At 35.5% G+C, this 11,139-nt stretch overlaps 1 pseudogene; it reads left to right on the top strand.

Annotated features, from left to right (window-relative positions):
* The first annotated feature begins 1,363 nt into the window (after positions 1-1,363).
* Positions 1,364-5,159, top strand: LOC105121301 (cell division cycle protein 48 homolog pseudogene; annotated as a pseudogene).
* The last annotated feature ends 5,980 nt before the right edge of the window (positions 5,160-11,139 follow it).

Below are 11,139 nucleotides of genomic sequence, written 5' to 3'. Positions count from 1 at the left end.
CTTTTGGGGCTTGCTTTGTCCATCTTTTTTCTTTCTTTCTTTCATTCATAACTACTTATAAAATTTATTCAATTTATTGGTATAGTAATTAATTTAAAATAATATTATTTTAATATATATTTTTTTAAATTATAATATCATTTTAAAAGATAAATCTAATTTCACTTGTATTTTAACTGAATCTTAAGTTAACTTAATAGATTGATATAGTTTAATTAGGTTGACTTCCACCTAATTTAACAGTAAAACCCGATCTGAGGCCAATCCTAAATTTTTGGATCATCAGGTTGACCGTGTGGCGATACCTGGTTTAATAGCACTTCTCACGTCTATGAATCCATCAAAATTCCTCTGCAATTATCTCAAACAAACAATTAAATCCCCAATTAAACCGAAGGACGTAATGTAATAGTTAAAAAGAAATGGGCTAGGCGTATATGCCTAATTAATTTTGTAAACAGGCCTTGGGCTTCATAAGGGGAGTACACAGCCTTTATTTACACGGCTTCCAAGCAAGTCAAATGATGGAAAGGAAAATCACCTCCGAAAACAGAAGTCTTCATTGTCCGGAGGCTCTATGATTGAACACAAATGAAAAAAAGCTTTACACACAGATGTTTGAGTTTGTTTAGAGAATGGGAAGGCATCGTTATAGCAAATAGGCTCCAAAGGTTGGATATGTTATTACTTCCTCCCCCTGTCCTCTGTTTTTATTTTATGCTAGCTAGCCTCTAACTTTGGCTCTGCCACCTTTCTATAATAATACCCTACTATTATTAAAAGAAGAAGAAGCAGAAGCAGAAATAACTTAGCGCGTTTGTGTATAGATGGTTTCCTTAAATGAAGCATGTACATGTCTGATGAGCAGAGGGGAAAAAAAGAAGTAAATGGACTCCTGTATCAAGAACTTATCCTTCAGGAGTTGGCAGCTGTGGAGGAAATCCTTGCCATCTTTTTCTCTTATAAAAGCAACATCAGGTTGACGAACCAACATTTGCCTCACAACCTCACAGTGGCCTTCTGCGGATGTCAGGTGGATATGGGAGTAACACCTTGCTCGTGAAGTTCTGTTGCAAACTGAGGACAGCATTGCATCACCACCATGACAAACGCGGCATGACCGAGGAGTGCAGCAATGTGCAAAGGAGTGTTTGATGTTGTGAGTGTCACATTATGGAGGACGAGGGTATCGTGTTGAATTAATTCTAGTAAAGCATTGACATTTCCTTTGAAAGCTGCATCATATAATCTAGGGTCCATTGTTGATTAATCAGAGCATATGTATTATCCAATTAAAAAAGAAGAAAAGCACATTATCCTTCTACTTTAGAATTTAGTTGATTGAGAATGAATTAACCAAGGGATGTGCAAGAAGATTTTCACTTTTGCTAATTTCACACCAGAAAGTCGTATAACTGCTTCCACAAAGGGTACTTTATATATATATATATCTTGCATCTGCAGTTACATACTCCCATCTCCACAATTTCATAAGGAAATCTCTATTTCACTGAGAGATCATATTAGATTAATTGGATTTCTTGTTTTCTGCTTCTTGTTTATTTATTTATTTTTGTTAAACACTCCGTATATGTGAATTGGTCTTCCTGAAATCTTACTAACCAGAGTTTTACACCTTCAAACAAGCTGAAAAGAATGCTCCTGCAATTATATTTATTGATGAGATTGATTCAATCGCTCCCGAACATGAGAAAACTGGTGGGGAGGTAGAGAGAAGAACAACTACGTACTGACTCTTATGGGTGGGCTAAAGGCTCGTGACCATGTTACTGTCATAGGAGCTAAAGTCTAGACCCTGAATTAAGGAGGTATGGAAGTTTTGACAAAGAAATAGATATTGGTGTTCCAGATGAAGTTGGTCGCCTTGAGGTTCTTCGTGTCCATACAAAGAAGATGAAGCTCTCTGAAGATGTGGACTTGGAAAAGGTAGCCAATGGAATTCAGGGGCATGTCGGTGCAGATCAAGGTTCTCTTTGCAGGAGAAGCTGCCCTACAATGCATTAGGGAGAAGAATATGGACATCATTGATTTGGAAGATGATACCAATGATGCTGAGATTCTTAATTCCATGGCTGTTACAAATAAGCACTTCAACATCGCTATCGGAACCAGCAATCCTTCTGCTCTTCGTGAGATCATTGTGGAAGTTCCCAAAGTTAGATGGGAGGACATTGGTAGACTTGAGAAGGTGAAGATGGAGATTCAAGAGACTGTTCAATATCCGGTGGAGCATCCTGAGAAATATGAGAAGTTTTGCATGTCAATTTCTAAAGGAGTTCTTTTCTATGGTCCTGGCTGTGGCAAAACATTGCTGGCTAAGGCTATTGCCTATGAATGTCAAGCTAATTTCATTAGCATTATTTCGTGGAGTTACGGTGATCATCCATCATTTAGATAAAAAAAGGAATATGGTGTATTTTTGATAAAATATAAAGAGATAACGAATTCTTGTGTTTCTTATCAATAAAAAATTTGAATGGGAGTCGCCACCTAGTATTCTGGTTACTAGGAATCCTAACTAGTCTCAGAGATCAAGTACGAAGACTAGTTGCGTAAAGGAAAAGTATTAGCACCTTAAATACACCCTACCTAAGGTAGGCTGCATTGTTATCTTATCAAATATAAAAGTCTTGTTTTGTGGTTTTTAATTATTGGTCTATCTAAGGTTCAAGACAAGTGCTCCGCAATAAGAAGGTTCTTATCTTAAAATGTAGTTAAACCTAACTGTTCTCTTGTTAAAAAAAAAATTAAATATATGGAATACCATTACGTGTAATGTCATATCCCGGATACTAAGCAACAAACAAAATAATTTTTTTTCGTTGGTTTTGAAATTTTAGCTAATGTTCTCTTGACTTTAATAAACTGGTTATTAAAGCAAAATGCATGTTAAAATATTGTTTTTGGTGCATGAAAAATATAATATGATTTTTTTTTTGCTTTGAGACCCTTGACTATATGCACAAAAATATTTTTTATTTTTTTCAATTTTTTGTATTTTTTGAAAGTTTTGATGAAAAACAGGTATTTTAATACCATATTTATATTTTTACCACTTAAAAATATTGTTCGACATTAATCAAGATTACATAAAAAAAAAATATGCAGAAAAATTGTAAAAATTCTAAAAAAAGCATTTGAATTTTTTTTTAAAAAATGGGCTGAGTCAGGACCCAAATACATAGGCTAGGCCGAACCTGGCCCAACTGTATAGGCTCGGCTCGGCCTAGCCTATATTAGCTGGTTATTGTGCATAAGCACAGGAACTAGCTTCTCCCTACCTGCAAACGTGCACTGTGCGACAACATTGGAATGGCAGTGATGCTGGCGGTGGAGGCACGGTGGGCAGTGGTTTCTCCTCCTCCTTCCTCTGTTTTTGTTTTTCCTTTACTGTTTTTTCCTTCCTTTTCTTTGTTTTTTCTATCTTCCCTCTCCCCATTTATACTCTTCATCTTCTCTCTCGTTCTGTCTCTCTCTCCCTCTCTATCCTCTAGGTTTTTTAGTCCCCTTCCCCTGTTTATATAAGCAAAAATAGGGGAGGAAAATTTGGCTGGGGCGGCCACTATACTGCCGCCCCTCCACAACCTCTTCAGCACATGGAAAATGTGGCAAGTTGGCATCTTTTTGGAAGGAGTTAGCGTCTTTTTGACATTGATGACAGTGGCAGAGGAAGGAAGAAAAATCTTCTTTTTCCCCTACTTCACTTGTCTAGGGAAAGAAGAAGACATAGGTGTCATTCAAAACGGCACCATTCGGGCCTTTTTTGTGAACAGTGAATGAAACAGCGTTGTTTTGGTCAAAACGCGTCATTTTATTTAAATAAAAAGGTGGCAAATGTGTCAACTTTCATAATGGTTCCCAATTTGTAATTTGCTCAATTAAGTCCTAAATTACAATGTTATTTAAAATCAAGGCAATTGCATCTCTGCCAAAACTCCACCAGCGACCCTAAAGTTGATTGTATTTTTCACTTTGATCCTTGGTATTGAATTAGTGCAATTTGACCCTCAATTAAGCAATAAACTTCTAATTTCTTCAATTGGGCCCCTGATCCGGTTTTAATTCCAATCGCTATACTTACACGCCTTTTTGGATTTTGGTCCTTGGTTTCAGATTTCTTCAATTAAGTCCCTAATTGATCATCAAACTCTAATATTTATGTAATTAAGCTCCTGATTTGACCAAATTAACTTCTAAAAATTATAATTTGACCCCATAACTTTAATTTCTTCTAATTAAAGCTCGAATTGACTCCAAAATCAAATTTTCTTGCAATCAAACTCTAATAAATTCAATTAAACCTTCAATAAAATTTAATTGAGTCCATAAACATCTGATTTTGGATTTTTCTTACTCAAAATAATTTTTTTTTGTTAACAAGGCTGTCATCAGTCAATAAAATACTGTTAAATTTTAATCTTAGTATTTTTTAACCTCCTCAATTAATTTTTACCTATTTTTTGGATGCACTGACATCTTTTTTCACTGTTTATATTTTTTTATAATATTTTTTTATTTTTCATACAGGGCTAAAATCACGACAAGCATCAAGGGTGCTGAGCTTCCAACCATGTGGTTTGGAGAGAGTGAAGCCACTGTAAGGGATGTTTCCGAAAAAAGGCACGCCAGCCAGCGCCTTGTGTCCTATTTTTTTGATGAGCTTGACTCCATTGCTATTCAAAGAGGAAACAGTGTAAGATATGCTGGTGGTGCGGCGGATAGAGTTTTGAACCAACTCCTAACTTTTATTAATAGAGGACCTCGGATAGGATATCTAGAGGAAGATCGAGGGCCTAGAAGACAGCATGGAAGAAGTGAGGACTGAGATTAAGGTTTCTCACTTTGAAAAGCCCATGAAGTATGCTAGGAGGAGTACGAGTGATGCTGATATTCTTAAGTATCAGGTTTTTTCACAAACCTTGCAACAATCCAGAGGTTTTGGTTCTGATTTCAAATTTTCAGAGGCGGCGACATCAGCTAATTGTCTCAATCCAGCTGTGACTTCTGCTGGTGGGGACGATGAAGATGATGGCCTTTATTGCTCTCTTTTTTTCCCCCTTTTTCTTCAATTAATTTAGTTTCTTCATGATAATAGCAATAATTGCATATGTAAGTGAAGCAATGTTTTGGGAATTATAAGCTGCTCTTGAATATTCATGTTTTTCTATTAATGGTTAGTCAACTCAGACTTGCTTCTTTGTTTTTTTTTTTTTTAGTTTTTGATAAGCAAAAGGTTAAAGCCAGGGAATGGCAGAAAAAACAACCCAGTGGGTAAGAAACAAGAGGAAGACATGCAAAAAGCATCGCCAAATAAGATGCAAGCCAATAAATTAACACAAATCCAGAATGACGAATCCTTCCTCCAATCTACCACCAACAGCAGACTTCTTCAGGACAAAGAATTTAAAGATTCAATCTTGAGAAATGTAACTCCATTAGTTAGGTTTTAAGTTTATTTCAGTTTGAGTCCTATAAATTTCAACTTCACTATAAACTTATATAAACTTATATGATTATTAATTTTAAGACTGATAAAATTAATCTAGGTATACATAAACTAGCCCAAATATTTATATTAATTAAAAAAAACTTTAAGACCCCAGCAGCATTAATGAATCTCAGAAAACTTCAGCCCTTAAAATGAACGAAAGTCGGTCTTCACAACCAATCTCCAGATTGAAACACAGTAAGCCTGATATGGAAGGAGCAATAACAGAGCATGGGCACAAAGAGACACCAAATACATCCAAAGGCCCTGTATTTCACACATACCATCGGCAAATCAAGTAAATCCAGAGCACAGTATGGAAAATCAGAATGTAGGGCTTTAATCCACACACACAGCTTTGTTAATATGAGCAGAAAAGCGGTATCATAGTCTGATTGTTTATTATTGAAGATCAACTCGTTACGGAGAAGCCATGGAGACCAAATAATGGCAAAAAATAACATAAACCAGAACTTTCTTTGGAATTCCCAATTCACCAGCACTTCCCACTGAGGAAAAAGATCATACAAATTGCTTGGGCAACACTATGCGACCCCACCAGTCTATGAATTTATTCCAGATCCTCCAGTGGTTGTGACAAAACATGAGGAGATCGATGATCAACGGATTCTATATCCAATGAACAAATAGGACATAAAGCATCCTCAGCTGCAATGACGCCTCTTCTAGTCATCAGAACCCCTATAGTGTTGATGTTATTCAGAATAGCTAGCCAGCAAAATACTTCAACCTTGGGGGGGACTACTCCTTTCCATATACCATTGAAGGAAATAGAATTGCAGGGCTGACATGGGAGAGAAAGAAGTCCACGCGTGGAATTAACAAAATACATCCCATTTGTGGATGGTTTTCAAATCAATCTGTTTTTTAACTCGCTGGAAAAAATAACTTCTGACAATAAACTAAACAAGGCAGGCATTGAATAAATTTATCTCACTGTCTCTAAGAGGCCTTCTCCATTTGAAGTTCCAAATCCAAGACAAACCATCCCATACTAGCAATCGAGGAAGCCTTATCATCTTGGAAACTGCTCTGCCAGCCTATTCTTGCCGAGCCATAGACCATTCCATATATATATTTACATCATCATTTATCAAATAATTTATTTCTTGCTATACTCTTATCTCTGCAAATAAATACCATTAGTACCAATTTTGAGGATGTATCAAGATCATCTATAGCCTAAACCAAACACTTGTTCTATTAATAAATCAACTAGATTCTTTAATTAGGATACTAATCTCATTATTTAGGGATTTAGTTTTTTATATAGTTGTTTAACCAGGATATCAATTCTATTAATTAGGGAATTAGTTTTTCTAATTTTTTTATTAATGGGGCACTAATTTTATTAACTAGAGAATTAATCTATCAAATCATCCATTAATAACTAGGGCAATAATCTCATTAACTAGAAATTAGTTTTTTCTAGGTTTTTTTTTATATTTTTTAATTAAAACTAAGATACAATTAAAGAAAATTATGATTAATATTTAGATCATCAATTTGTTAATTGAGCCTTATCCTAACACAACTCTTATTTTTGAATTTTAAAATTATAATAATAATTATTATTTTGAAAATTATAATAATCTTCATCATGCTTGTGAATTCTACAAGTTATCAAGCTTTCTTTATATTGAAACATGATATTTTTGTATTAATCAATGCTTTATTATTCACTAATCTAATTTATTTTAGTTTTCTCATTCTGTTCTTTCTCTTAACTTGCAATAATTTGATTTATCTTAAACAATTTGAATTTTAATATAACTGCAATCATGAAAAGTGACAAATCTCTTTATCCTAATGTGTGGAGAAACTCATTAACACATTGCACAAATATTTTAATTTTTTACAGGTAAATTTATAAGGATTATAGACACCACCTATCTCCACATTGGTATAATATTATCTACTTTAAGCCTAAGTCCTCATGAATTTGCTTTTAGGTTATATCTAAAAGGTCTCTCCACATTGGTATGATATTATCCACTTTAAGCCTAAGCCCTCATGGATTTGCTTTTAGGTTATATCCAAAAGGCTTCATGCCAATAAAGATATTTGTCCATCCTTATATACCCTTAATCCTCCCCATTTTTAACCAATATGGGATTTTGATCGCATACTCAACAAAATCTCTCTCTCTCGCAATTAAAACCCTTCATGAAAAGTATGTAGAAACCAACTCCATTCCCTTACCTTGTTTGGGCACAGTTCTTGTTTCTCCTCTACAGTTATTATTTGCTGAAATTATTACTTAATTCACCTTCTTTCTGGCTCATCTAATATTCAACAAATATCAGCTTTAACAGTCTTAATCTCGTTTAACAAGTTTTTCTCTGTTGCATGGCTTGTATATCAGCTTTAGCAGTGAAAGAAATGACTCAACAAGAAACAAAGAAGACGAACAAAAGTACTTGTTTTGAATTATGCGTTGTAGATATATTGTGAGGAGAGATTATGGAAAATCTGGAAAGGAATGGCATTAACAGCCAAAATAAAACGATTCCATTTTGAGGGAATTAACTTCATCGTGAAATTCTTACCATGGCTGAGTCCACACATATACCAAACACCTCCGCATCCATCACTCATCAATCAACCAACAAAACTGCTAAAATGCAAAACAAGCAAAATAAATATATCTTTTAACATGGAGTCTTGGAGTGCATGGATTGAGCTAGTAATTTGTGGAGAACCACATGCTTAACAGAGTTTTTAGCTCTACTTTATGCTACGAGATTTCTAAAATGGCTCGCCATTCCATTGATAGCATACGTATTCTTTTGACTCACCAATATTAGAAGTCATACAAGGGCCTTCTGGAAGTATTCGCCAAGTACAATCACCACAGCGATGAGAATCCCTTTCAGCAATGAAAATATCAAACCAATGGAGTTTACCTGACCATGTCATGCCGCAATAGAATTGTGTAGTTCCCCAAATATTGGAACAAAAATCCATTGTATAATAACCATCAAAAGGGACTACATGCACGCCAAGGTCGTCATCCCTCGATTTGCATTGGATGGTAAGGTCCAGGCCTGAACCCAACTGGTTTGTAATATTCAAATGTACGTCTGTTCGAAGAAAACAAAATGCATCACAAGTAGTAAGGATCAGTAACACAGATGATATTAGCAGAATGAAATTCCTTGTGAATAAGGGATTCATGCCTGGATGATTCTTTTGTATATTTTGATTTTGATTTTTTTTTTTTAAGAATGCCTCTTATTTATAGGGCTAGGCTTGCTGTTTCTTGTATACTACAGAGAGAGGTTGCCTCTATATGAGCATGGTCACTATGTGAGACTATATTTTCCAACTGTGATTTGGGATCTGATCCGGGTTAACAACATCTAAGAACAACGTAGTGACACTTAATTTTGATGTTTTTCTATTTATTACTTCTTAATTACCCATACATGGATGCTTTGTTGATTGCATAGGGGACGATTAATTTGGAGGCTATGCTATTCGGGACTTAATTTATACATGGAAATTAATGTAAGAATCTTATTTCAGATACAGGTTTTGGACAAGGGATCTTCCATAATCAAGAAATCATGAGAAAATCTGGTTTGTGTGATTAAGATTTCATGCAAGATACAGGCCTAGCAGTTTTCCTTTTTGTTTTCTTGTCTATTATTATTAATTATAGACAACGGGCAGAATATAATCTTAGATCATTTCAAATAGATATCTTGTCCATATTGTATTTATTTTCATATATATCTCACACATGAGATTTTGGTTCCTTGAATTTTAAAATAAATGGATGGAATTACTCCTGTAAAAGCATAGTAACAACTAGTTATCTAATTAATTTAATAGTAGGATCTATGATTAATGGAAAGTATGTTGATTAGGGACCACCACGATAAAATTGATAGTTTGAGGTCCTAATTGATAATTTATATATAACTAAGGGACTGATACAGTGGTTATCATAATTAATCCATTTTCCACTTGCCTACCACGTCAATTCTTTCGTCCTTCTCGTCGGGATGGCCACTCTTGCTTCCCTAAACTTCTTCATAACATCAATCTGGAGTTAACTCGTGGCATATTAATATAGCGAATGGAAGAACATTTACACGCAATGCTATAGAAATATCAAACATTTACACTTTTTTCTTGTATTTTTAATCTGAGTTTGTATATTTTTGTACAGGATATTAGGTTGGTTGTCATTTCATATAAGGCATCAACCATTGATTATTGACTATTGATAGCCACCATTGTTGAATGAGTTAGAGTTGGTGGCCACCAATGTTGACAACAAACCAAGAAGAGCCTCCATGAATGCCTATAAATAGAGACATATGTTAGAGAGCAAAATATGAAGAGTTTTGTGAGAATGTAAAGAAAGTAGAGAGAAAGAGAGGAATGGTAGCAGCTTTGCTGCCATTGCAGCAGCTGCAAGTGCAACAAAGAGAATTGAGAGTTGAGTATGAGAGGGTGTAATCCTCCTCCTCCATGTATTTGTTTTGTATTCTTTCTCTAATCTCTAATAATATAGACTCTCTCCCGTGGATGTAGGCTATTTGTCGAACCACATTAAATATTGTGTCAGTGTTTTTGGCCTCTTATGAGCAAGTATCAGAACATTACCGGTCAGAATTCCCAACAATTGGTATCAGAGCACATGGTTCAAAGTGGTGTTTGATTTTGCTCAAAAATGAAAGTTGTCAAACTTGTGTTTTGACCATACCACTGTGTAGAGGAGGAAGAGACGAAGCCAAGAGTGAGCAACCACGTCATCACTGTGGGACCCATTGCCATGTCACCAGCCGCAAGCCGAGAGTGAGCCGAGCCGAGCCGCTAGTCGAGGGACAGGATTCTGTGTGGTGGAGTCTACGTGCAGCCGGTTTTGAGACTGAATCTGAGTCGTTTATTAGGCTAGAATTGTTTTGATCAAATCTTAGCCGTCTGAAGTACGATTTGGACTATTTCAGACTTGTTTCCAACTAATTTGATCGTTCCGGATGCAATGGTATGGTCCGATCATTGAGATTGAGATAAAAAATGGTGATGGTGAATTATTAAAGAGAGATTGCCCGATTAGGAGGCATCCGATGGTCATCATGGTGGTCGATAGAGATGAAGAAGAAGAAATCACACATGTTTACCCAATTACATCTGTTGAACCATTATATGGGGAATTTTAATTGCCTTAAGGGAAGGAAAAATTGGGACACTCTAGACACCCGATCATGTGGACAATTTTGAGGTGGAGAGTGAAATTTGATGAAGACCAATTTTGATGAATCTAAGCACTGATAGTCTCACCAGATGTTGAGAAATCAAGTATAAAACCAGGATACCCCAGATCACATGTAAAGGAAAGCCACAACAAAGCTAGCAAATGGTTGTATATATGGAAAGACAGTACGATGGATAGATATGGCCTAAAAAGTTCTGTCTAGGAGATTGAGTTTTAAGCGGGACCGGTATGACCCCTCCAATCTTTTCTAGGAACTTGCTTAGTGGAAGGATTATCCATACGGTACTATTTTCGTATATGTGACAGTTTGTTATGAAACTGTTGAAGACTAGCAGGATGACGGCACAAAGGAACAGTTGGGTTCCGTATGATCAAGGAT

The sequence above is a fragment of the Populus euphratica genome, unplaced genomic scaffold, assembly GCF_000495115.2.
Source record: "Populus euphratica unplaced genomic scaffold, PopEup_1.0 scaffold31.1, whole genome shotgun sequence".
Lineage (NCBI taxonomy): Eukaryota > Viridiplantae > Streptophyta > Magnoliopsida > Malpighiales > Salicaceae > Populus > Populus euphratica.
Note: the sequence above shows the minus strand (reverse complement) of the source record. Positions and strands in the feature narration are given on the sequence as shown.